The sequence below is a fragment of the Nomascus leucogenys genome, chromosome 8 (genome assembly GCF_006542625.1).
Source record: "Nomascus leucogenys isolate Asia chromosome 8, Asia_NLE_v1, whole genome shotgun sequence".
Lineage (NCBI taxonomy): Eukaryota > Metazoa > Chordata > Mammalia > Primates > Hylobatidae > Nomascus > Nomascus leucogenys.
This window is the reverse complement of record NC_044388.1, coordinates 75,126,696-75,144,045: the sequence shown is the minus strand read 5'-3', so window position 1 is coordinate 75,144,045 and position 17,350 is coordinate 75,126,696. Positions and strand designations below refer to the sequence as shown.

The following is a 17,350-nucleotide window of genomic DNA, read 5'->3' as shown; positions in this document are numbered from 1 at the left end:
TATGGCTTCCGACTGTGAGGGTCTTCCGATGGGCTAAAAAGGAGCCTACGCGTGCCTATTGGAAATAATCTTGGAGAACTAGCGACCCTGGGCGAAGAAAACTGTAGTCCCAAAATAACCCGCCTGGGGAAAGAAATTAGGAAATTCCTGTACAATCTGGCGTGACGTTGCACCTCGTCGCCTTCTTAGCGCAGTGGGCAGCGCGTCAGTCTCATAATCTGAAGGTCCTGAGTTCGAGCCTCAGAGAGGGCAGCTTTTGCAAGGAAAGTACTTGTTACAGCTGTAATCCACGCTCCCTTTACAGCTGGGGTATAATAATTCCTTCTTTTCTAAAATATCAAGCAAGCGGAACTGTGTCGGGCCCAGAGCTTCCCCACAGTAGCTGTCTATGGGTGCTGTTTCGACAGGCGCTCCCGGCTCCGCGCGGTGGCTGTTTCTGGATGAGTCCGGAGACTCCGCCTGCAGTCCTGTGCTGGCTCCACCTTGGCAGGGGTGGAGCTCAGGAATGTTGAGTGGTCCCGAAAAACCAGGTGGAACACAAGACTTGTAGTCCGGAAAAAACCCCCACATGCCTCAAATAGCCAATAGCGGGGTGAGGGCTGAGGTTAGCGGAATTTGTAACCCGCTCACTTGGGAGGCAGCGGCCTGCAGGGTCCGCGTCCGCATTCTCCAGCTTTGTTCCTTTCTTCCCTCTGGGTGGGCTACCTTCGCTTCCCGGTTGATCACCTCAGAGCTGTATGCCTGGGTGCAGATGTCGAATACATTGAACTTCTTATTTTTATCTGTTTTTATTTTTATGGTACACAGACGACCGGGAATCATTGGGCATCTTTGAAGTATAATAAATCAGATCTGTTTTTCCCCAAAAGGTTCCCATGGCAGGGGCTGGCGATACCTTGACCGACATCCAACAGACTGTATGTAGACGATGAGGGAAAACCAAGGAGCGACGAGGGGCGGGAACTCTGAGCAGGTGCTCAAAGACGAAGAAAATCTGTGCTGAGCTGGGGTGGTCACTTTCTTCTCAGAGATGCAGAGTGCTACACGGCGAGTGGGAGGGTGGGCTCCCACTCCCTGTTACAGGAGCCGAGGGAAGTTGATTTTATGACAAGAAGACCTCCCCGCTGCTTGGAACTGGGGATTCAACCTCGGAAAAATGGAAAGCCGATGACGCGAAACTAGAGAAGCTAAAAAGGGAAGCTAGAAGCAGGAACGAGAGAATTTGGGGGAACAGATCCGGGCTTGGAGAGGAAATTGCAAAGCGTCAGTCAGCCGAAGGAAGGTTCTGATACCCAGCGGAATTTATAGAAAATAAATCCAGAAACAGAGAAAGAAGGAGAGTGGTGGGCAGTCTGTCCTTAACGAGGTGTTATATCCGCCTGCCAGGGATCCCATCGTCCCTGGTCCTGAATCTAACTGGCGTTTAATCTGTAACGCCAGTCCTGAACGATCGTCTCAGAAATCCTTCAAACTCATGTGCCACACACAGAAACCGAGACAGTTTTTTCTCTTTTGTTATAGAGGCTCCTTGAGAGAGAAATGAATATGCAAAAATGTCTCAGCAGAAAGTACTGAAAAGCAATCTGTGGGGAAAAGAAAGAGAGATCAGACTGTTACTGTGTCTATGTAGAAAGAAGTAGACGTAAGAGACTCCATTTTGTTCTGTACTAAGAAAAATTCTTTTGCCTTGAGATGCTGTTAATCTGTAACCTTACCCTCAACCCTGTGCTCGCAGAAACATGTGCTGTGTCGACTCAAGGTTTAACGGATTTAGGGCTATGCAGGATATGCTTTGTTAAACAAATGCTTGAAGGCAGCACGCTTGTTAAAAGTCATCATCACTCCCTAATCTCAAGTACCCAGGGACACAAAACACTGCGGAAGGCCGCAGGGACCTCTGCCTAGGAAAGCCAGGTATTGTCCAAGGTTTCTCCCCATGTGATATTCTGAAATATGGCCTGGTGGGAAGGGAAAGACCTGACGGTCCCCCAGCCCGACAGCCGTAAAAGGGTCTGTGCTGAGGAGGAGAAGTAAAAGAGGAAGTCCTCTTTGCAGTTGACATAAGAGGAAGTCGTCTGTCTCCTGCTCGTCCCTGAGCAATGGAATGTCTCGGTGTAAAACCCGATTGTATATTCCATCTACTGAGATAGGAGAAAACCGCCTTACGGCTGGAGGTGAGACATGCTGGCGGCAATACTGCTCTTTAATGCATTGAGATGTTTATGTATGTGCACATCAAATCACAGCACTTTTTTCTTAACCTTGTTTATGATGCAGAGACATTTGTTCACATGTTTTCCTGCTCACCCTTTCCGCACCATTACCCTGTTGTCCTGCCACATCCCCCTCTCCGAGATGGTAGAGATAATGATCAATAAATACTGAGGGAACTCAGAGACCGGGGCGGCGCGGGTCCTCCGTGTGCTGAGCACCGGTCCCCTGGGCCCACTTTTCTTTCTCTATACTTTGTCTCTGTGTCTCTTTTCTCAGGCTCTCGTCCCACCCGACGAGAAACGCCCACAGGTGTGGAGGGATAGGCCACCCCTACACAATCCCACCCCATCCATTCTCAGAGCCTAAAATCAAGCTAGTCAGAGGAAGGGATTTACAGAGCAGGACTGCACTGTGGGACAATCCCTGCGTTTTGGCTCTCCCTCACACCCTCTTCAGATTGGGCCCAAGCCTCACATTCTGAGGATGATACTCAGGACACGAGGGGGCCCTGAAAAAGGGCTGTTCCCTCCGCAAACTCAGAGTGATGCACACGGCCTGGAGGAAATGAGAAAATTATCACAAGTCTTTCAGATTCACAAATGCCATGTTCCCTTTGTTTTAAGGTCACGAAGGTCAAGTAAGGACCCAAATAACTACCAAACATCTCAGAGAACGCTTTGGGTAAGAGTGCGGAGACAATCAATTGTCTTGTTCCCATTACAGTTTGTAGTTACTAATTTCATGGAAGAGAGCACGTCACACCTGGGGCAAGACACAGTAGGAACTGCCAGATTAATTAGCACAGATATCCCGGAATGTTTTGCGGCTCTTGTATTTTAAGGAAGTTATGATTACTGACTGTTGATGAGTCAACAGTTGATGAGGAGGAGGTTTTGGGGCTGGCCATTCCAGGCTCCATGTTCACACCACGGCACCACCATTCCTAGGGTGTCTAGACATGTATAAGTGCAAAAACCATGTATGTAGAGAAAATGATTTATTTATATGTCAGAGTACTTGTAAGTTTAAAAATTTCAATAGGCACCTTTTTTTTTTTTTTTTTTGAGAGTGCAGTGGTGCGATCTCGCTTCACTGTAACCTCCGCCTTCCAGGTTCAAGAGATTCTCCTGCCTCAGCCTCCCGAGTAGCTGGGATTACAGGCGCGCACTACCACACCCAGCTAACTTTGTATTTTTAGTAGAGACGGGGTTTCGCCATGTTGGCCAGGCTGGTCTCAAACTCCTGGCCTCAAGTGATTTCCCCCCTCCCGCCACCTCCCCGCCCCCGCCTCGGCCTCCCACCAGCCTGGCCTAATAAGCACTTTTTTAAAGTTTTATCATTTTAATTAAATATTTCAGGCTTTAAATAGGAAAGGGAATGAGATAATTTTTTTTTCGTTTTTCCAGGTTCCTGAACAAAATGATTACCAGAAATAAATCAACATTTAGCTTTAATTTTTGATGCTACAACACCCCTGTGGAGACAGTGTTCACGCAGTATCCGGAGAGTGCTGTTTAGGCCCCTGCTTCCTCACCCAGTCCCCTCCAACAATACTGTTGGTCCATTGTGCTTCCCACTGTCCTTAGTCCATCTCATCCATGAATAGGCCATCAGCTCCCCCAGACCAGCAGCGGTGGGCTTTCCTTTGAAATCTGGAGGGTCTGGAGGGCTGCACAAACTTCCCTTGACTTAGTTATCTCAGAGCATTGTGATGGAAAAGAAACATCCCATGCAAGTGGACAGCACTAGGTTGTGAACTGGAAGGAAGGTTGGAAAGGAGAGATACCCATTACACATTTCGCTTTCTTGAACTCAGCAGCAGAGAGAATGATGAAATCAACAGCTTGAGAGAGCTAGGAAATTTTAGGGCCATGTTTGTATGTGTGTATGTACCCATTGTTAACAAATTGGTAATAGATCATAAATATGATCTAATATTAACCTTTTTCCTGATTGTCACCCATACAAAAAAAATTTCTCCTAATTGCTGATTATAAATAATAAACTAAAATCTACAGATTTTTATGTTTTTTAAGACTCTTTTCATCCATAAAAGTTCCCTGGTCTTTCTTTTGTGGATATTATTTTTTAAAATTGATAGACATTATTTTTTAGAGAAGTTCTGGGTTTAAAGAAAAATTGATCAGAATAGATAGAATTTCCACAAACTCCATCACTCTCCCTCTCTTACAATTCCCCTATTATTAACATCTTGCATCAGTGTGGTGCATTTGTTACAACTGGTAAACCAATAATTATTAATACATTGTTGTTAACTGAAGTCCACAGTTTACATTACAGTTTGCTCTTTGTGTTATACATCCTGGGTTTTTTTTTTTTTTTTTAACAAATGTGTAATGACATATATTTACCCTTATAGTATCATAAAGAGTTAATACCAGTTAATTGTTGAAGGAACTGGGCCTTTTATCCTTAGAAACACCTCTATGTTGTATTTATTTCATTGTATCTATTTCCTGCCCCTTGACATGTTTCTTAATCTACTCTATTTCTTGTAAACTGGTAGTTACAAGTAGAGGCTCATTTAGATTCAGCTTCAAATCTTTTAACAAGACAATTTGATAGGTGGGCTTGTGCATTTTCCATTGCTTCGCTTTATGAGGTACATAATGTCTGGTTCTCCAAATTTTAGTCACCAATATTAGCACTAATGTGTGGTTCAGCTGCCATTCATAAATACATGTATATATAACTCATCTATTTATGTGTTGATAAATAAAATGATACACAAAAATTAGAAAATAACATTGAAAGAATGAACATAAAAGTAAACAAGAAGAGATTAATTCTCGAATGCACAGTTTAGAAAAGAATCAAAAGTATATCTTCCAGCTCCTTAGAATATAATGAAAATGGGGGCTTATAATGACATGTTTCTAAGGATTCTGTAGAAACTTCTTTCTCATTTTAAATTATACCTTTTAATACCAAGTTACAAAGCATTAGAAGAAATCAGTGCGTCAAATATAAGAAGTAAGAAAAAGAAGAAGCAGAAGCAGAAGAAGCAGAAGAAGAAGAAGGAAGAAGAAGAAGAAGAAGAAGAAGAATAAGAAGAAGAAGAAGAAGAAGAAGAAGAAGAAGAAGAAGAAGCAGCAGCAGCAGCAGCAGCAGCAGCAGCCCAGAAGAAAATCAGAAAATAGAATGGTGAAGGAAACACAGGAATTAACTAGAAAATTGCAAAATCTGCTTGGTCATTTGAAAACCAATGGAAAATTATCAGTCAAATGTCAAAAATAATAATAATAATAATAAGGGGATATGGAGAAAGCACAAAGAAAAACCGAACTACATTAGTGAATGCTACTATTAAGATTTTAGAAATGTGGCAGGATAATTTTTTTAAGTATTGCTTTGTGTTTGATCTCCCTGTTTCCTTATACTACCCACCTCATCTGTTCAAGGCAGTAACCGTATTTTATAGGACTTTACACATGGTGATGAAGTGAGTTAAACAGATTCTACACAGACAGTGTTTCGGTACTCAGGAAGCTCCCATTCTAGGGGAGAGAAAAACAAACCAATAATTCAAAGACATACTTTCCGGAGGAGACGATATTTGTGAAGATGTAATAGGAACTGAGAGATCGTGTGGGCATCACTTTTAGCTGTACTTGTCTAAAGACGGGCAATTTGCACTGAGACCTGAGTACCTAGAAGAGCCAAACCTGCGGCAGGAGTGGAAAAGAAGGGAGGCTGGAAGCAGGGGCAACAAGACTCTTATACGGGGATCAATAAAACACGGGCTCTAGGGAGGCGGCAGGTTCCTCTGATCTTCTCCCAGGTAAGAAGCACCGATATCGTCAACAGGAGAAACAACGGGGAACCAGACTAAGAGACATAAACCAGACAAGAAACTGGAGAATGCGGGCGTCGATCCCGCTACTTCTCGCATGCTAAGCGAGCGCTCTACCGCCTGAGCTAATTCCCCACTGGGGAAACACTGCACCCCACCCGTTTTCCTGGGTATTAGGAGCCTGCCGGTACTTTGGGTCGCCAAACCCCTGGCAGGACAAGATTGAGGGAGGAGCTTCTCAGATAGTGCCTTGAGCAAAGTTCTATGAGCCTGACAGTGCGAAGAATAGGGATTTCCAAAGAAGGTCTTGAGGGAGACCTCTCTCCTCACTTTCCAATTTCGCCTTCTTCATCTCTCGGAAGTAGAGAGCACATTCCGGATGGAGAAGCACCACTCGGAATTGCCTGGCTTGCGGGCACAGCTATTCCAGCCCGCTTTAGAGTTGTGATCGTCACCTGCTCCTTGCCGGCACCGCCTCCCGGAAGTGGTGGGGCAGGTTCTCCCAGCCCCAGAGCTTCACGCCATATAGCCGCATCTTCAATAGCACTTCCCTCCTGTAGGACTCAGAAAGTGATGGAGAACCTTGGAGGAGGTGAGAAAGAGAAAGCTTGAGAATTTTCATCTCAATCTGTGGATTCATTCCTGAAGCACTTCTTCAGCACCAGGCCCAGTGGATGAGGCCAATGATCCACATAGAAACTGCCACAACAATAACGAGTAATAGTACTGTGCAACTGTCGTCTAGGCCAGATACCATCGGTAGCCTAGGGATTAAAAGAAGCTGGAGAATGCAGGTGTCGATCCTGCTACCTCTTGCATGCTAAGCAAGCGCTCTACCGCTTGAGCTAATCCCCACACTACACTTGTCTTTTCTGCCAATTTTTATAACCGGGACACAAATATCGTCCCATGTCCCACTTAAGTTTCCAGGTTTTCAAACACCTCCGGAAACTTCCCTACCAAGGCGAAGCCAGGAGTGAAGCTTCTGGGACACAGCCTCAGACCTGGAATGCAGTGACCGTCCTCTGCTTTTTCAATCTGAGTCGGGATCCTGAGAAAGAGAGAAAAGATCTCATTAGGAAAGCTCTAGTTCTAATCTGATTTCACTCTCCCATTAGATGAAAGAGAAGGAAGTACCGTCCCTAATTAGCAGTTACCTCAAATGCTCTGCTGAATGCATCACTTCTTAAGAACACGAACCTGGAAATAAACCCAAGTATCTTTTCATCGACTGATCCTTCAAGTTAACTTATCTTTATCTAATATCTGTGTTACTAATTGTTTCTCCATTCAGGGGAGTTGAGATCTGTTGTTACCTATTAATCCTTGATAGATTTAATTTGCATTTTTGTACTGATTAATGTTGTTGAACATCTTTTAGAGTGCCTATTGGCCATATAAGCATCTTATTTTGTGAAATGCCTGCTCAAGTTTTTTCCCCTTATTCTTATTGAGTGTTTGTATCACTGAGTTCTCAAATGTGTTTTATATTCTCCGTAAAAGTCCTTTGTTATATATATGTGTATCTATAACACATATGATGTATAACAACTACGTGTGCACATAAAATATATTAAATTTCTTTTCAAGTCTATGTCTTGCCTTTTCATTTTCTTAATACTGTCTTTCAAAGAAAAATATTTTAATATTTTATAAAATCCAGTGTATCTTTTTTTGTAAGGGCTCATGCTTTTCTGGTCCCTTCTGAAAAAGCTTTGCCAACATCAAATATGTGTAGACTTCTTTTCTTCTTTTCTTCTACAAGTTTGATATCTTTAACGTTAAGCTTTACGTATATAAACCATTTTGATTTAATTGTTGTATAGGATGTGAGGTAAGGGTAGGGAATCATTTTTTCCATACTCAGTTGCCTGGGACCATTTGTTTAAAAAACTCGTTAAATAACATTTTACCTCTGTCATAAATCAGTTGACCACATACGTTGGTCTATTTCTGGACTATCTATTCTGTTCCATCAATCTGTGTAAGTATCCTTGAGACAATACCACATTATTTTGATGACCTTAGCTTTATAATAAGTCTTGACATCACTTGGTGTAAGTCCTCCAACTTTGTTTTTCTTTTCCTAATTATTTAGGTTACTCTAGGTCCTTCAGAATAAGCTTGTCAATTTCTGTAAAAACAAACAAACAAACAAACAAAACAAAACAAAACAAAACAAAATCTCCTGCTGGGATATTTGTTGGGATTGTAGTAAATCTATAGATCAACTCAGAGGAAAAAAATGATATCTTAATAATATTACATTTTTCAATCTGTAAATATGGCAAACAACACCAATTATTCAGGTTTTCCTGAGTTTTTCTCAGCCATCTTTTGTAGATTTCTAGGTACAAGTCTTGTGCACATTGACAAGTCTATCTCTAAATATTTCATTTGTTTTAAACCTATTGAAAACGGTAATTTGATTTTGCATTTTTGTTGATGCTAGTACATAGAAATACAATTAATTTTTGTATATTGTAATCTGTGACACAGCTGCATTTACTTACAATGCTTGTTTTTGTAGATGCGTTAGGATTTTTTGTGTATCTGATCATATTGTTTGCAAATGAATATATTTTTCTTATTCTAAAGTGAGTGTGCCATTTATTCTTCATTCATGCGTTCCTTACTTTCTGGCACTAGCTAGGACTTTCAGTAAAATGTAGAAGAAGTAAGAACAGATATTTTGCACTTTTCTCCAATATTAAATGGTACATATTTATTGTTCCACTATTAACTATGTTGCTAGTTGTAGGAATTTCTTAAATGCCCATTATTCATCTGAGGAATTTTCCTTCTATTCTTGGTTTACTGAGATATTTTTTAAACACCACGAATGGATGGCAAATTTGGTCCAATATTTCTTCTGCATCTAGTGAGATGATTACATGTGTTTTTTGTTTTGTTAATGTGGTATATTACATTTAATTGACTTTTCAATGCTTAACTAATTTTTTATTCCCAAGGCAATCTCCCCTAACTCATGGTGCATTATGCTTTATAGATAATGCTGGATTCAATTTGTTAATATTTTAATTCAGTATCTGTTGGTAAATGTGTCAGAGAAGGGTCTCCAAGTGTGGAACGCGCCGCTTTCACAGCTCAAAGAAACATGGTGAGCACAGTGCTCCCTTCTAAGTGACGGGAGCTTCGAGATGCAACAGTGAGTCTTTACTTTGGAGGAAATGTCTCAGAATTTCACAGATCCTAAAAACTTTCATTCACGAACCAGGTCGATGAATGGTTTCTGTGTTTCTATCCCACCCTCTGGAGCATGCGGGGCTTAACAAAATCTGCAACTTATTTGACACTTCTTGCTCACTGAAGATTTAAATGATACTATCAATACAGTGTACCAATGTTTTTTGCTGATAGTCCAGACAGTTCAATTCTCTTTGGAGTAGATTATGAAAAATTGGGGGACTTGATACACCTCTGGAGTAAGAACATAAATGCATACTTTTGTCTATACCATGGGAATATGAACTGTTTCTGTTCTTTCTTCCTGATAGCAATAGAAAAAAATGCATTCCCCAAATCAAAGACTGCATGCCAAAGACCATGCAATTTTTCTTCTATGTTCTATTGTTTATAACAGGGATGATTAATTTATTAACTTTACATTCCAATTCTATTTTCTTATGCATTCAAGTAAAAAGTGTTAATTATGATATATTCTGCACTATGGCACTGCCAATGTTGCAATCTATATCTCAGACTTCGTTTTAGCGACAGAAGAAAGAATACCCTCATCAATTTGTCATGTCTTCGGAAGAAGGGACGTGGGTTTGTAGTGGAATTCATGACTTTTTCTGCCTGAATATTAATTAGCAGAAGCATGTTGCATTTCTTTATATAGACCCACTCTTAGAATCAAGGGGAACTGAGTGAAAAAGATACTTGCCTTTATATTTCTCTTATCAAACTAACCATTCTTGAATCTACCTTTATCACTTTTCTCCCAGGACCTCCTGGTGGAACAAACTGTGAAAATGGCTGGTGTCACTTCAGACGCAAAAGGAAAAGTGGCACATCATGTTCAGAATCTGATTAAACAGAGTGTCAGTAATTATTACGTCTGCTTAAAGGATTCAGAGCTGAGTTTGTTCAGCTACCTCCCTGACTAATGGCATCATGCAGGTGTACTTAGAAGTAAATTTAAAACTCCCCTTACTTTAGGATCACAAATCTCCTAGGGTAATTGCAGGAGTGATTGGGAAAGAGCAGTCTACCCTGAGGAGGTCAGATGGAGACCAAGTGAATCCTGTAGAATAGAAGTAGTGTCATATGACAAAAACGCAAATCCAACACTACTACCTCTTGGATTTCTTCTTTGTTTCCTTGATTAATTTTCTTGCTTCACTCCAAAAATCGTAGCATAAAGCAAATTATTGTTCCACCTATTGCTTTCCACTTTACTCAGCTTTCATCTGGTGTCTGTGTGATTATGTCTCCATTAGAGACTGAGACCTGTTATTACCTATTACATCCCTTCGTTCCAGGATGTGGAACTAATTAGATAAGTTTCAGATCGTTGAGTTTAGTGGTTATTTTAGAGGTAATTAGATAGTTAAATTTAACACTTTTAGCTCCACATAATGATGGAGTGCAAACATCTATTTATTTATAAATATCCATAGACAGGGATCAGAATCAACATTTAGAAGACCCACTCCCTCAAAAAAAGACGACCAAGAAAACAAATTGATTCTACTACCTTGGATTTATTAAACTTGCTGAGCAAAGAGCCCCGCCTCTATGGAGTCCCAGTACCGCCTAAAACAAGGGTGAGTCAGAGACCAGAATTTAAAGGGTTTGGGGACTGGAGCTATTCATAGGACAGTTTTAGGGGGAAAGTTAGTAAGGTCCTTCTCAGGAGGGACTGGACAGAATTTCTTTTCTTTTCTTTTCTTTTCTTTTTTGTTTTTTTTTTTTTTTTGAGACGGAGTCTTGCTCTGTCGTCCCGGCTGGAGTGCAGTGGCGCGATCTCGGCTCACTGCAAGCTCCGCCTCCCGGGTTCAAGCCATTCTTCTGGCTCAGCCTCCCGAGTAGCTGGGACAACAGGCGCCCGCCACCTCGCCCGGCTAACTTTTTTTGTATTTTTAGTAGAGGCGGAGTTTCACCGTGTTAGCCAGGATGGTCTCGATCTCCTGACCTTGTGATCCGCCCGCCGCGGCCTCCGAAAGTGCTGGGATTACAGACGTGAGCCACCGCGCACGGCCAGAATTTCTAAACGAGGCGAATCATAGGTTTATTCAGTGGAACTTAGCTGCTGGAACATGAAGATCTGCGCAGAGTTGCTGGATCCGTTTGGCTTTGGTCTTATCTTGGATCATCGGGTCTGAGTGAGCTTAGGGTGGCATGGCAGGGTTTGTAGGCTTGTCCTGTGCTGCAAGTCACAGGGCTTTTGCAACTTCTCTGTTTGTTCATTTCTCAATTTGCCCTCTTTCCTCACCAACAGGACTGCCCAAGAGATCAACTTACAGTACAGCTACTGGAACTTAGCTCTGAAACGGCCGTCTGCAAATCTAGAACACTTGTTTTTTTTTCCAAATAAGAAAGTTGAGGAGCAAAACGACGTGTCTAACGTCACACATTGAGCTAAAGACAGATGGGATCTGACATGCGTTTGTCAGTAACAGTGCTAGCACAAATACAACTCTTGTTAAAATCGTAGGGATTTTATGTCGTGAGACACTCAGGACTCAGCTGATCTCGGTGTTCAGTTGTGCGTGGTTTTGGATTTGCGCCTCGCCCTTGGGCAAGTGCAGAATCCTGGGGTTATACAAAGCGCATGACAGTTAACCCCTTTGTCCCAGTCCGCAGAATGAGAGCTCAGAGCCCGGCCACGGGAAGTTGGGTTACATAGGCAGGAAAATCAAGGAACCCAGGTATGAGCAGGGGCGTTTGTGACGCGGAGAGAGCTCCTATCCCTGCCGTCCATCTACGTCTCAGGCTTGGCCCCTGGCGTGCAGAAAACCGCATCTCCCGAAATCCCAGAAAGTAAACGCCGCCCAGGTACTCGCTCTCTTGTCATTCTCCGGGATGTAAAAGACTCAGGGTCTCTTCACGGATCACCGAAACCGCCTTCTCCGAGGCCTCCAGGGTGACTAAAGAGAGGGTGGGTGTTCTGTGTTCTCCCGCCGGTGTGTTCCTCTTCACGTCCAGCCGCTTGTGTCCGTGCCCGCTAGGGTCTCGGGAGTTTTTATAGGCACAGGATGGGGGCGTGGCGGGCCAGGGTGGTCTTGGGAAATGCAACATTTGGGCGCGGAGGAAGGAGAGCCCGTCCTCACCTAGGTCCATGGGCACAGGCCCGGCGGTGGAGCCCTGCTCCCCTCCCGTGTCAGTACCGCGGTTAGTGCTCTGCTTTACGGCCGCGGCAATCTCAGACACTTTCGGAGCGTGTTTTTTTTTCTTGTCCTTTCGCTCCCCTTTTCGGGCGCCAGCTTTCAAACCAGACCAAAGGTGTGTTTTTCCCCCATTATCTCCCAGCCTTCTTTCCTTTTCGCCTCTACTCAAGGCTGTGTCCACAATTAAGCTTTCAGGAGGAGGAGGCCTCCAGCTGCCTCAAGGAAGGGCATTTCTCGCAATGCAAAGTGCGGAAGAGGGGAGCCATACCGAGTGAAGGATTAACCAGAGTCTGTTTGCATAGAGGCGGCAATGGATAGAATTTCAGAAATGAGGCGGAAAGACAGGCCAGCCCCGCGAAAGATGGATTGGAGAGAGGTGAGAAGCTAGTTCAAAAGCCGGGAGAAGGAACAGGACATTAGCACAATAGTCTAAGCAGAGAGGTGGACCATCTGTAATACGGCAAGGGGGTTGGTTGAGACTTCCTTTATTCAATTATTCGAAAGTTACCTATTGAGCTATTTATTAGTCCCTGGGTACTGTGGGTGTTCCTGCGTATTCAACCACCTTGTCGACGCTGCAAGATGCGGCCCCATTTACCCAGGACCCAAAGAACTTCCAAAAATGAATCCCGAGGAACAGCTGTTTCTCTACTGGAGAAGTGGGCAGCCAGGCGGAAACACGCAGGGAAATAGTTCTCTTTGGGACAGAAGGCATCAACCTCGTAAGACCCAGCGATCAGCAGGGCTTCCGGAGAGTGTTTCTTAATCTAAAGGTCATGAGTCGGGCTTCAAAGTTGTCTTGTCGTGCGTAAAATACCAATGGACTTATACCTGTTTCATCGAGAAGGAATACAATGCGAACACAAAGACTGTAATGGAAAGTATTTCTCTAAAGTGTCCTTTTCAGATAGAAATATGAGAGTGTTTTCCTGAGTTTGCTAAAAATGGGGTGGGGTAGGGATCAAATACTCACTTTTGGGAAACATGGGCGAATACAGTGGGAATCGTGCTAGAAGTTACGAGCAGAGGAGCCTGGGTGGAGACTTATATTGGCCTTGACGTCCCGTGGAAAGGAACTGGCGGTAATTCCTTCCGTTTTCCGTCAATTTCTTCACGGGTCGCTCAGAAGCTACGGAAGCAAAGTAGAAAGGAGTGATACGGACAGGCCACAGTACTGGCGGACGGTGATGGCGTCGCTAAAACCCCTTGTCATGAAACACTGAAGCAGGTGACATTTGAACTTTCCTTCCGCAGAATTGTATTTTAACGGAAATTTCAGGGTTAGAAGAAATTTGCCGAGGATCCTAAACAGGTCAGCAAAGATCGTAGGTTCTTTCCAGCTCCAAGAACTTCAGAAAAGTTTCTTAGGTGATTGGAATAACGTTCGCCGTTAAACTTCTCAAGAGAGGTAAGGTCCCCTGTTTCCGGCGGGGCCGGTTAGCTCAGTTGGTTAGAGCGTGGTGCTAATAACGCCAAGGTCGCGGGTTCGATCCCCGTACCGGCCACACGCGGCTTTTTACTGTTTATCTTACAGTAGCAACTGTGTGCAGTGATATGGAAAGTCACGGGAGAACAAGAAAGTAAATGGATATGTACCCAGAAATCTTGACGGGACGTAGTTCGCTGAATCGTAGGGTTGCGTTTGCAGTTTAGTGTTCCTGCCAGAGCGGATGATGAAGAGAGCTGAGATTCCAGAAGGAAATTGAAATCCGGGAGGAACGTGAAAAACAGAGACGGAAACGAGGACCTGGGCTCTTCATTCTTTTACGATTTCCAAAGTGTACAAATCTTTCCCTGTCGTGACTAACTCCTGATACGGGCTTTCCTAACTGTGCATCTGCTTACTTCCCGCAGACCTGTCCTTGGCTTGTGCAGGGTAAGTAAAGCCTCTCAAGAATTCGCATTTTTCATTTCTGTTTCCTCTCTTTTAGCTTCCCACACTCAACTCTAGAGATACTGGACTTACGGAAATGTCCCCATGGAACGCTGAGCCTTTCATCTCCTCTTTGCTCGTCTCACGGCTTTGTTAGACACGAAACCATCTTCTGGAAAATGTCTTCCCTGACACCTCTCCTAGTTTTCTGAGTTTGGGTTGCTTTCCTCCCAGCACTCACGGAGATCCAGGTACACGTTTGTTTCAGCGGCATTCACCATGTTGGGATTGTCTGTTGCTTGGCCATCTTCTCCATGAGATCATAAGCTTCTTGGGGGTAGGATGCTTATTGCTAAATACTTTTAAAAGTCTGCATGAGCCAATGAAGAGTGAAGGATAGGTGTGCAGGCATGATGGAAAGAGTGTCTTGTGGTCCAAATGGGCTTCACGGGTCTGTAGAATCCATGCTATCCCAACGTAGTGCATTTTGGTCAGATGAACAATAGGCTACACTATCTGGTGGTTGGTTCCATTTCACTGAATGTACCTCTAAGGCTCTGAGTGGCTCTATATGCCCCTAGGATTAGATAGTGGTAAAGGACAGAGCATGCGCAATAGATCCAAAGTCAGGAAAGCTCTGAAATGTTTAACTCTGCTGAGGCTGAGAGACAGGAATGAACCCTCTTCCGCGATGGGAATTTCTACTCCGCTGATCGATAGTAAATACAACAGTGAGCCAATGCACTTCAAACCTGTATTTTCTATTACATTAATGTGATTGGTTTTGACATTTTCAAAATTCAAGTGATCAGAATGATTTAGAACTAATGTTTACAAAACTATAATTTAGGAACTCCTTAGCTGTAAGCAGAGACATACATACACAGAATAAAGAGAGTGATATGCCCTTTACTTCAGTGTCGTGTATGACACTGGGGTAATAATACTTGGGGAAGCTCAAAAACTATATTGACCGACTTACGTAAAATTAAGAAACACTCAGTATAATTTCTAGCACATAGTGCTGAAAACCTCCTTGTATGTGGAACATTGTTCACCTTTAAGGAAAATGCTTTCAAGGTCTGAGGAGAGATATTAACGCATTTCTGTTGCTACTGGCTGTTTTGCTCATGTAGTCGTAGCAACAAGCTTCTGTGAACATAAAAATGAAATAACGCTTAAAACACAAAATAGATGGTGGAGGAACACAATAGGGATGCATAGCAAGGTATGATTTTCTAGGCAAAAATTGAGTTGTACAAAAGAATGTAGTAAAGGATTTATGCCTGATTCTTTTTTGTATTCCCTTTGAAGCTTATTTAGCTTATATTCCAAGGCCTCAATGGTCATTCTTCTCCCAACAAGACTGTTTCTCTGTACCACGAACATTCTGGTCAGATTCTCTGCTTAAGCATCTTGACCTCTTGAGCACTCATCTTTGTACTGAGACCCCGATATATGCCCAAATGATGCCCTTCCATAGGAAGGTTTCTTGTTTCGCCCAAAGAGCAATCAATTTTTCAAGCAATTTAGGGCTCTTTCCTCACCCAGGGTCTATGTGAAACCTTAGAGGGAAGCCTGTTCTTTCCAGGAAAAGAATCCCGGTGGGTTCTAACCTCAACCTGTAAATCCACTAAGCAAGCTCCTACTGAACACCTATGATGCAAGCTCAATCCAAGAGGCCAGCAGTCCGCAGGGGAAGGCAACCAAAGCAAGAGGTAATGCTTACCGAGCAGTTCTTATTGATCAGATCCCTCTCTAGGTGCTGGATCCAGCCAGAGAATCCACAGTCCTCATTTCCCACGTGAAGAAAGATGATTGAAGGAAGGAGCAGGAGTGGGAGTGGGGAGTGGGGAGGGGTGGAGGGTGGGTTAAGGATGTCTTCAAGGTGACAACTTCTCATATTCCGCTCCTAAGAGCTTCTGAATGGGCCATCTCCACACTCCCAAGTCCCTTACTGCCTATGGATTCCTTCCCAGTAGACATTGTCACATAACATCTTAGGTATTTTTCTTGTTCGCTTCTGATCTGTTTCTCCTCACCCCTATCAACTAGAAAGTAGTTTCACAAAGGTGAAGAATATATGCGTTTTTTCACTGTTGAACGGCTGTACCCCGAACAGTCTCTTAACAAGATATGTGCTCGAGAAATACATGTAAGATAAAAGAATAAATGACTTCACCCACTCACCTCATAATTACAATTGGGTAACCTTGAGAGCAGGAAGTTGGACGAAAAATTTCCCGTTTCTTCCATCAGCTAGTGAGAAAGACCAATTATATGATATAGCTTACGGTTTCTTCTGTAATCTATATCCCTTTACCATTCGTTTTACTCAAACCACTGAGAAGCCAAAACAAACAAACAAACAAACAAACAAAACACCAAAAAACCTAAATCACTTTCCATTCTAAGCTAATGTTGAGTCAGTCTTCAAATTGTTATCTCATAGCATTTGCATTTCATTATTTAGTGAACCCATTTTGTTTCCCTCAACTGAAATAGCAGCAAAAACTGTATCCTCTCTGATGTTCAAACTCAAAACCTTCAGATTATGAGATTCATGTGTGGCCTGCTGCAGAAAGAGGGCGTTCTCACCCAAGAGTTGACATCCCACATGCTATTTCCCAAGCACTGCTGCTTTATCAGTTCCTAACTTTCAAAGGACACAATCAGTGGTGCTTGGAAATCACTCTTTATCAGCCAATCCTGCACCCAAAGAATTTTATCCTCAGGACAGGTGGAATCTACCCATTTCTAGTATGCACCTAACAAGACGACCATCTTGAGGCAAGAGGCCAAGAACAATTGTACCTGTTTTGCTGACTTTTTTCCTCTTGTGGCCCAGTGATCTGACTTCTCCCTCCTTCAGAGATCTTAGTCTCTCTTACACCTCCTATGGTCTCCTTTTTTGAAAAGACACACAGGACTTGTTCAGTCCATAATAGTTCACTGACTGACCAACTGAACGAATGAAGGAATGAAAAAATAGTCTTTAAGGGTGTCTCCTGTCCATACTACTGTGACTTACTCTCTACCTCCACTTGCATCTACATGACTGGAGACAATCCTGCTACAAAAAGCGTAAAGCAA

General features: G+C 43.1%; 3 non-coding genes across 3 annotated transcripts; 2 read left to right on the top strand and 1 right to left on the bottom strand.

Moving 5' to 3' along the window:
- The first annotated feature begins 179 nt into the window (after positions 1–179).
- Positions 180–252, top strand: TRNAM-CAU. The gene has a single exon. It is a non-coding gene; the product is annotated as a tRNA-Met (tRNA).
- Positions 253–6,090: 5,838 nt separating this feature from the next.
- Positions 6,091–6,163, bottom strand: TRNAA-AGC. The gene has a single exon. It is a non-coding gene; the product is annotated as a tRNA-Ala (tRNA).
- Positions 6,164–13,815: 7,652 nt separating this feature from the next.
- TRNAI-AAU lies at positions 13,816–13,889 on the top strand. The gene has a single exon. It is a non-coding gene; the product is annotated as a tRNA-Ile (tRNA).
- The last annotated feature ends 3,461 nt before the right edge of the window (positions 13,890–17,350 follow it).